Source organism: Diadema antillarum, unplaced genomic scaffold, assembly GCF_040938485.1.
Source record: "Diadema antillarum isolate AM-2024a unplaced genomic scaffold, OU_Dant_1.0 scf00000134, whole genome shotgun sequence".
NCBI classification, from domain to species: Eukaryota; Metazoa; Echinodermata; class Echinoidea; order Diadematoida; family Diadematidae; genus Diadema; species Diadema antillarum.
This window is the reverse complement of record NW_027271023.1, coordinates 3,665,616-3,676,191: the sequence shown is the minus strand read 5'-3', so window position 1 is coordinate 3,676,191 and position 10,576 is coordinate 3,665,616.

The window sequence follows — 10,576 nt, the reverse complement described above, 5'->3', positions numbered from 1 at the left end:
AACTTGTTCCTCTGGGAAAATCCTAGTATAATTGGGTTCATATTAAAGCTTGAGTTATACTCTTTCAGGTAAGATGAATGATTGATATGAATATGCAAATGAGTGAGTCGACCATTGCCATAACCTCACAATTTTTCGTTGATCGGGTAAAAAAAAAAAATGATGAAATTCAATGTTTATGTTAATGAAATGTGAAACATGGTATTGCTGGTTGAATAACTTCAGAAAAGTGATCAGTTAGATATATCAGGACTTGAGCTTCGGGAATAATTGCGTTTGAATGAAAAACTTGAAATTAAGTAAGTTGTGAGGGAATGACATGCCCACGTTGCCATTTGCATATTCATATCAACCATTCAAGAACTGTTTCCTCAAAAATTAGCGAAACTTCGAAATGTCATAACTTCCTTATTTTACATCCGATTTCGATCAAGATTTTACCAACGAACTCTCAATATTTTACTCTTTCTTATCAGACTAACTTGTATTTGGACTGGATTTCCCCTTTAAATATTGCCATGTTTTGCTATACGACACAATACTGAGTTAAATGCAAGATACCTGGGAGTCACTGGCCTGTACACGAAGACGTAAATGAAATTCTCTCCTATACACACAGTAAAGTTTGTATATGCAGGAAATGGCACACAACTCATTTTGGAGAAAAAAAAATATTGCATTTAACAATTACTTTTCAGTCACATGTAATTCTTGGCCTACTTTCAAGAATTGCCGTCTTTCTACTATATTCAGAACTAATTCTTAGTATTGTAAAACAAACTAATAAACTTGTTGATTGTGAATTGCAACTCAACGCTTAAGAAGCTTGACATGTATGTAACACCTCCAGGAACATAACTGCAGTCTGTGAACAAATCCATGCCGACCTTGACGATTGCATCAATTATTGGCAAAGTGCTTTGGGGTGTACCCGAACCAGATTAGCTCACGGCAAATTATACCATGCACAATGGTCGTATTGGTACTGATCAGGGAGTGTAGATGATGCACTCCATCATAAGAAGACAAAAAAAAAAAAAAATGTTTTCACTGTATTTAGCCTGTGGTGAACATCTGCACTCCCTGATCAGTACCAATAATGGAACTTAAATACATACATGATAATTGTTTTCACTGCGACGATCACTGAAAGTCATGTAGGCTAACAGTACTGTATGGATTTTTCACTTTTGCTATTTTGAGAGAAATATTAGAATGTTAGTGGATTTCAAGGGGTGAGTGAGAAAAAACTTCTACCTTGCTAGAACGTTGGAGAAAGAAGTCAAACTCAATGGGTATACATGAATAGTCTATTAGAGTCTAATCAGTCTCATCATACTCCACATAATCATGGTATGGAGGGCTACTTTCAATCTCGACACAGCAGAGTTTTGGGTAAAATAATGCATTGCAACTGGAGGCGGGAGGGTATGCAAGACTGTCATGAACCCGCGATGTGATCAGCAAGACTCCTCCCTTGTCAATTTGTCAGTCAGTTGCAAGACTCCTCCCTATTCTCCATACATGTTGTACTACATTTCTTATACCTCTCTCCATGTGACCGATTTCAAGAATATCTCAGAAAGAAAATATTAACTACCGAATACTGCATTTTCTATCAGGTCTACAAGAAAATTGCAAAGAATTTCAAACAAATGCAACTACTGGCCTCTTATTTGCGTCCAATCCTGCTGATTGTATTGGAAGCACCTGAGGGAAAAAATGAAATGGCTGATATTTTGATTTGATTTGTTTTGATTTCTATATTCCTTTTTGCACAAGAATATAACAGAACGCCAATCGAGCAAAGTTCTTGAGTAATACCTCAACAGTGAATTACAAGGACATTGGCTGATGAATACAATGAAGTTAATAAAATTGTTTTTCTTAATAGTGCAAAACGATTTCGAGCAAGTGTCTTTACATGTTAGATAGAATTACAATTTTACGTACCAGCTATTAAAAAAGACAATTACACATATCTATGAGCAATAAGAATGCAGGTGACCATTATCGTTTGCACAGAGGACAATAGAATCGCTTTGTTTTGGATATCCCTGCCATTTCAAAACCAATTTTCATCAAATAAGCATTGAATTCCTCTTCGAATTATATCCAGGCCCCCTACCTTCATATTTCTTTAGAGGTTCGTCATTATGTAATACACACACGCATACACACACACGGAGAACTGAAGCCCCATCGCATACAAAACCCTATCATCCCCCATATGATTTACTTTATTCTAGTATACAGGTTTAGATGCACATTGTCAGTGAAGACAAAAAAACAATAGAAAGGTTGCTCTAACAGGTGGGATGCCTCCTATCGCATAGGTCTGTAGTGCATCATGACGATGTGAGACATCACATGGCTAGCGGGAAAAAGATTAGTAACATTCAAAATTATTATCCATGGTTCATTGCCTTCATATGGCATGTAGGCCTATAGATATACTGTATATCAGTATATCTTGCGATGTCCTTGCAATCCTCAGATGTTTGCACTTTTAGACGGGTTGTATAGAAGTAAGCGCATGCATCTCCTTTCATTCTAATCCGGACAGGTTTGGCGTGATCCCTGATCAATCTTCTTCCATGACGTACTGGTGCTGGTAAAAAGAAATGATTACACAAGGAAAACAAATCAGTTGGCTTTCCAATACAATGGACTTAACTGCTCCCATAGATTCTGAAAATGAATGGATAGCAAAGAAGTTGACTGAATCCATAAGCAAGTTCAAACTAAAAGGAATGACAGAATCCCTTCATCACAATAGCACTTAGTGTCTTGCGTCAGTTTTTACTTACTTTGATGAATTTTCTGGAAATAATTCAAGTCTTTTTTGTTGTTGTTGCTTCTTTCTTATTCATCATCATTATCAAGCAGAGTTACGACCATTACTGTATCCTTTGTCTCTTGGGTGAAGATTTTCACATCTGTAATTTACACTTTCAACAATATTTGCAATAAATCAATTTTTCATATTTATTTTAGCTAATGGATTGGATTCGGCAGTCGGGAGTAGGTAATCCCCCCCACCCCAACAAAAAACAAAACAACAAACAAACAAACAAAAGAACTTAAAGCATCTAAAATCTGCATTTTATAGAAACTCATTTACATGCCCATTAAGTTCATAATATTCATTGATTTGGCTCTGCAATTTTGAGTACATATACTTACTTGATTTCCACTTTCCACATGGGTAGTATACAGTGATGTACTATCCCCAGTTGATTTACTCTGCTGACTGCACCATTCCTCGTTCTCTGCCAGCTGAGGTAATGTCTTGCAGAATTTAAACAGTTGTCAGGACATCATCGTCACCCACTTTGGTGCCATCGGCATCCCTTTCCAAGACATCCTAATGGGCTTTACATTCAAATTTCACCACCTGTTGAGATATGAAGAATTTACAGGGAATAAAACTGAATTTCACTCAAAATATAGTCACTAACCCATCGTCATTCACATGAAAGATACTTCATAACTTCGTAAAATTAAAGGGCAAGTTCACCTTCATAAACATAAGGATTGAGAGAATGTAGCAATATTAGTAGAACACATCATTTAAAGTTTGAGGAAAATCAGACAATCCGTTCAAAAGTTATGAATTTTTGAAGTTTTTGTGCAGTACCCGCTGGATGAGAAGACTACTGCAGTGTATGAATAACTTGCGTACAACGATATAAGGAAAATATAAAGAGAATTTCACAAAATTCCATCTTTTGAAAAAAGTACACATTCCCCTGACTCGTTACCGACAAATGTTATGGGTAATATTATTCCCCCTGCCTTTAGAAAGAAGCAAGTCAAGTGCTCTTTTATTATGCGAAAAAAGTGAAAATATGTTGAATTTTCTTTTACATTTTCTTTATACTGTTGTACGCATATGACTCACAAGCTGTAGTAGTCTCCTCAACCAGTGGTTCCAACACAAAAAATTAAAAAATTCATAACTTTTGCATCAATTTTCCAATTTTCCTCAAACTTTCACTGATGTGTTCTACTAATATTGTTGCATTTTCTCAATCCTTATGTTTATGAAGGTAAACTTGTCCTTTAAAGATACAGTGAGTTTACCCGTGAGTTTAGGGACCCTGTGGAAGAACAGACATATTTTGTGCGTTCTTTAGTTCTATCCCGTATAGATTATTGTAACGGGCTTCTCTCTTCCATTCCTTCAACTCAACTGGATCGTGTGCAGCGACTTCAAAATTGGGCAGCCCGATTAGTGTTTCAGGTTTCTAGGGACTATAATACCCATCTCAGCCACTTCTGAAGTCCCCTGCTCGAACTCGTTCGGCGGGGACAATGATAATAATATTTTGATAATATGACTGAACAGGCAATCCCCCGTTTCTTCTGTACGTATATGCAATGCATATGAAATAAAAACAAACAAACAAACAAACCCGCTAGGCCGAGTTTACCCATAACTACGGTACCGGTAATCTGTAGAGTGTAGGAATATTGTAACGTTAACACTAACACGTTACAGTTAGAGCGTTCCCCGTTCCAGTAACGTTTATAGATTTAGAAATAGAAAACTAAAACAAACGAGCAAAATCTTTCAGGGCGTAGCCTATTTCTACGCCTACTACAGTTTTACATTAAACGAGGGCAATTTTGCAATAAATCTTGTTATTCACCGACTTAGCAGACTTAGCAGACTTACCGCTTTCATGGAGGCCGGCCAGGCTAGAACTTTATCGCTTCGACGCCATCTTAGCTAGATCCGCTCCTCTAGCTTTATGCATGCAGTATAGTACGATCAACAGTCAGTACAGTCAGTGCAGCAGTCGATCGAGTCGTAAGGACAGTGTAGTGGACGATACCAAGCCTGCGCCTCTAACGAATGCGCACGTACTGCACTGTAGGCCCTAGGCCTACGCACATCACGCTGCTAGGGCAGCGCCAGCCAGCCAATCAGACAGATCCATCCGTACAGGACGTACGCGCACATCTCCTTTCCCGCCAATTGTGCATTGATTATGGTCATAATTATGCATAGCACGAGTGTAAAGCGCACGCACAGGGCACCACTGCGTGCGTTGTGGCCGCGGCCGTCATGTCGCATGCGCTGCTGACTTGTAGAGTACGAGTAGCACAGTGTTTATGTTAAACATGTGCGGTGTTCAGAACGTGTTTACGAGGCGTTCTAAATGTAAACGCGTCTGTTTACCCTGACAATAGAAGTGTTTAGGCCTAACCAACAAACATTTGGGTAATGCCCTAAACCATGAACGAAATTATTAACAAAGGCAACTCCCATTTTTTTCTAGCAGTTAAAATATAGAACTGTACATGCGAAACCAAAATATAAATTTATTACAGTTGTATTACATATTTTTAGGTTATCCTTTTTCCTTGTTGATCAGGCATTTCCATGAAAGGCCTAAAACATGAATTATTTCATAGTACATCTTGATGTCGTAACTGTTTCCACTTTCTCGTGATAAAAGGAAACTAGAAATTGCAATTTAAACACCATTTCCAACACTTCTTCATTTATATGGACATAGCCAGAATAAACACTCCAACTAAACACTCCAAGCTAAACACTTTAACTCTCAATACTTTACACGTGCTATACACAACGGGTGTTTAGATGTTAAAGATCCTATATGAAGGGAATAAATGTTCGTAAAATTCGTTTGTAGATGAAATATATGTTGGTAATTGACCAATTATGCAAAAAGTTTGGCTCAAATCCCCGCAAGCATCTAGATATCCGCTATTTGCAAGTCCCAAACATCCCCCTCCCTCCCCCTCGAAAACCAGCCACAGTACGGGACTCCAAAAGTTGTGACGTCACGCCAGGGTAGTTAGAGCCACGGGCCCCGGATGCTCTGTAGAAAAGCATTTGGCATCGGGAAAGAATTTCTGTCAATTTTTTTTCAAAGTCTGAAATCTCTGCTATTTATACTTTTGACACCAACTCTTTACTGTTTGTCTACACTTAATAGTATTATCATGAACTGCTTCTTCTCAAACAATTATTTTGTATTACTATGATCTGCAACAAGCCCAAATTTCACACAATTATCACAATTTTCTCCTCATAGTTTTGGTGCGAAAGTAGATCCGGTCGGCCGTCGGTCGGTATGACGTATCACCTCGCAGCTCGTATCGTATGCATTGTACGTACGTACGTGCGGTTCACATTTGTATCATCGTAACTTTTTCATAGCGGTTCGTTTCGAAATTTCGCGTCGATCAATTTTGAGCTTTCACTCCTTCCGAAAATGGCCGAGAACAGTGAGTTATCAGAGTGATCTTTTTATGGACTTTGAGGAGTACGTTAGTGAAGAGGAATGAAGCGACAAAAGCAGAGAAGGGGACGAGAATATAGACGAGGACGATGGAAGTTGGGAAGATGTAAGCTGGGGAGAGGACGATGGAGAAGTGGGAGAGCAAGGTGCTGTCGACGTCAATCCAGCCGGGGAAGCAGCGGCAGGGCCACGGGTGCCGCAACCCTATGAGCCGCTGCCTTTCGATGGAGATGGAATGGCAAACGACGGGGATGCTCCTCGTCTCGATTTTAGACATATTCATTAAGACATATTTCAAATTTCATGGCGAAATGATGTTTCTATCTTGAGAAATTTAACTTTGAAATCACAGCAATATCACCCCATTTTTTTACGAGCACGCATGAAAATGTGACCCAAATCATGTTTGCAAACAACGCCGAAAAGCTGCATTCGCGTGTGGATCTCCAGCGATCAGATAATGAGCGTACAGCGGTTAGAAAATACGCGTAACAAGCGCAGAAGCCACTCCCCCTATGTGTTGTCATACCCTGTGTGCGCTGCGTGCGTACGTACGTGCTCGGTATTCAGTTTACATTCGATTCACATGTACCGTATTGAGCGCCCTACAACACGTACGAACCCCGCGTATGTATGCAGGCGCAGCTAGCTAGCAGCAGCTAGGCAGCCCCGCCGGTAAAATTCGGGGAGCCGAGCGGACGAGAGAGCATCGCGATTGCAAGCCAGGGCAGCCGGCATGGCGAGCATGGTTACGTTCGCACTTTGGCTAAGCGGACATGATTGTATTCACAACCGACTTCTCGGCTTTATAGTGCCAGTGACTCGAGCATCGCGAGTGCACTTTCGAAATATAAATGCCATATAAATGAACAACGATAAGATCATAACCAATCCACAAGTAAACTAATAATAGTAGACAGAAATTTAGTCTGGTTGTTTTGCAAGACGTACGTGATTTGTGAGCGTGACTGTATCCGATATGTACAGTACAGGGTGCGTGCTATGCTGTGATGCGTGTTGTAGGCCTATAGGAGCTATCGCAAGCGACACCAGCCCAGTTTCCTGCCTCGATATGCACATCATACACAACACATACACACACACACGTAGTGACACACACACACAGAGGTAGCTCTTTGCTGGCAGCATCTGGCGTCCGCACCGTACCGCGCGCTGGCACGTACAGAGTCGCATCACTCGCGGATTAATCTTTTACGCGGGACGTTATTTTTCCAACCAAAATAAAACTAAAAAAGTCCTCTCAAAATTCTAAATTTTCTGAATATTATGTGATGTATCAAAAAATCGTTCACTAGAACATTTTTTCTAATAATTCTTAAACAAATTAGAACATAAAATCCATCATAAGAGAGCGATATGACGCAATTTTAAAGCTTTGACAGCACTGCATTTGCGTGGACATAAGAGGGAATACCCTTACGTGACATCATAATCTAGGGGTCTTGACTCAACGGGGAATAAGGCTTCGCTATTTTGACGAAATTTGAACGCATATTCCTCAAAAACCAACCTTTTTAGGGGTTTGAAAGATGTGAGATAGGAAAGTATGGTTAATAAGCCTTTCAAAAACACAAACAGTCCAGTTTTTGGCGATCGGCTTCTTATGTGAACTTTAAACAAAGTGTTTAGATTTTTAACACTGTGTTTAGTTCATAAACATGTCGCATGTCGCATTTTTTACAGTGTAAAGCTGGGTTTTTGTTTCATCTGCAAATGGCAAATAATAGATGTCGGCAATCCACAATGTTTTTTGAGGTACATTATATATTATTACCAGATGGGTTCGATTGTGCCTTGTTACATATCAAGTGTAGCTCATGATATGCCATGGATGGCAGGAAAGAAAGGGAGAGAAAGAGAGGGAGAGAGGGAGGAAGAGGCGGTCGCAAATGATCGTGATCTATTCGTCAAGTTCTCGGCCACATTCATCATATTTCACAACGTCAGTTAGTGTTTATTTTGAAATGACACCGGCATTTTGATTTAAAACACTGTTGTCATGACCGTTTACACTCTGTCTTTTGCGTTTGTGGCGCGTCATGATTGCCCAGCGTGAAAATGAGCGATTTCAAGAAACTCACTCTTCTATCTGAGGGATAGCAGACCACACTGAATAGTCTGGAAAACGAAACCTCATCATTAACTGTGGAAATGCCACTATCTAGAAGAGAACTCAGTAGTCAGAGAAGGCATTTTGGATGGGGAATGTCCGCGTTTTTTCTGTTGTTTTCAGGTGTTGTTTATGACAAATTCAAAACGAAAGCAGACTTTTTTTCCCCTACCTCCTTTCAAATTGTTTAGGCATACACTGCTATTCCCTGTTTCCACAAGACATAGTTATCAATGATGTGTGACCAATGGCGTAGTTGTTCATTTGCAGTCCTGTAAAACCCGCGTTTTGTCTTCGGAAAGAAGGTTGCCTAATTCGGACCTCTCTTGCGTCATCAATTCCCTTTATTGTCACTAATGTCAGAGAGAATTAAAGAAATGCATCATTGAGTTAAATTTCGAGATTACGAGAAAACTGATCCTAAACCGTGCTGTACCCTTAGGTATCGTCATCGTATTGCGCCTATAGGTCTTTATCTTCTTAAGAATCATAAAAGTACGACCCTAGGAAAGACTTTTATAGATAGTTTGTCGCTCTTTCTCTCTCTCTCTCACGCGCAAAAACATTCAAACAAATAAAGACACACACACACACATGCACACAAACAATAAACACACTTCACCTTCTCTCCAGATCTTTCCCAAGTTGACTAACGAAAAGGTGAAAGGTACAAAATTGAATTACATAAAACGAAATCACGCATGTCGCACATATACTTTGTCCTCATATATCTGACTGGTTCTATATTCACGATGCACTCTCTGTGGTAATGACCACGGGATCTCAATGATGACGTCTGTGGTTCGAGTCTTGCAAGAGAGGTAATGCCCTTGAGCTAGGCACGTTATCCTCATTACGTAAGTAGTCTGTTGCGCGAGACTCATCAAGGCCGTTGATATATCGGTTGCTTACTTTTGCTTGCGTGTTTTATTGCCGAGAGAAATATATCCAAAACTGAATCCATCATGGGCCTACTCAAACGGCTATTTAAGTTATTTTAATGACTGTTGATTATAATGTCTTTTGTTTCCTCTCCCACCCACGTGACCGCAATTAGGCAGCATTCCCGTTTTTTTTTTTTCACTAGAAAGGAAAAAAAAGTAGAGGTGGAATAATATCGAAGCTGTTGAAGGATTTACGATGTTTTTCTCGATCATGATGTGTTGACAGAATCTACAAAAACAACAGAAACCAAAGCAAAGTTTCCTAAGAACCTGATATCGAAATGTGTCTCACCGAGGGCTCTTCAGACTGTTTATTTTCCAAACCAAAAATCATTTTTCACCTCCCACACATACACACACAAAAAAAAAAAACCGAAGAAAAATATGTATATATTTTTTCAGGTATTGAAAAATGAAGTTAATGGTGCGAGGCAAGCAGGTAGGACGAGAGAACGAGGGAGGGAGAGAGAGAAAGACAGAGGGAGAGAGGGAGAGAAAGGGGAGGGGAGATAGGAAGAGAGAGGGAAAGGGGGAGAAAGCGAGATTAAATATGAGCGTATGTGTGTGAGACAGGTCATTGTAAGAGGTGGAGTTGGAGTTCATGGACCGATATTACACATACTGTAGATTGGCGGGAAACAAGTAGTAAAACAAACAAAACAAACAAAACGAAACATAACAAAACAAAAAGAGGGATCAAGGATTAAGGGACGGAGAGTTAGGAGAAATTGATTTTTGTTATAGGCCTATGTGTGTGGTGGTTGTTTTTATCACGATACAAAACATACAAAGAAACACAATGATACGTTTTTACAAAAGGGTCGTCGCGTAAAATTCCCGTTCTTTTCCTTTCCCTTCTTTTCTTTTCCTTCTTTTCTTTGAAAGTGAAATGTTATGGAGAGACTTATCCTGAAACCACGTGTATTTATCAAGTGTAACATTACCTCTATAGCAGCTGTGTTGCATGTGTTGCCAATGGCGTTAAGACGTATGAGCTTTGTGAAAGGGTTGGTTGACGACGAAGAGGATAATTTGCTATTGATTTTTATTAAATGTGCAATAGCATGCTTTCGTCAAAAGAAGTTTGCTCGTAACAGCTAGAAGCTTGCCTATGATTTTTCGTAGACTTGCGTACGTGTCTTTGGCACCAACTCGCACTTGCCCGAAAAACTCCTGCTACTACAGATTATCGAAGAAATACTCAAAAGATGAAATGAATTGAT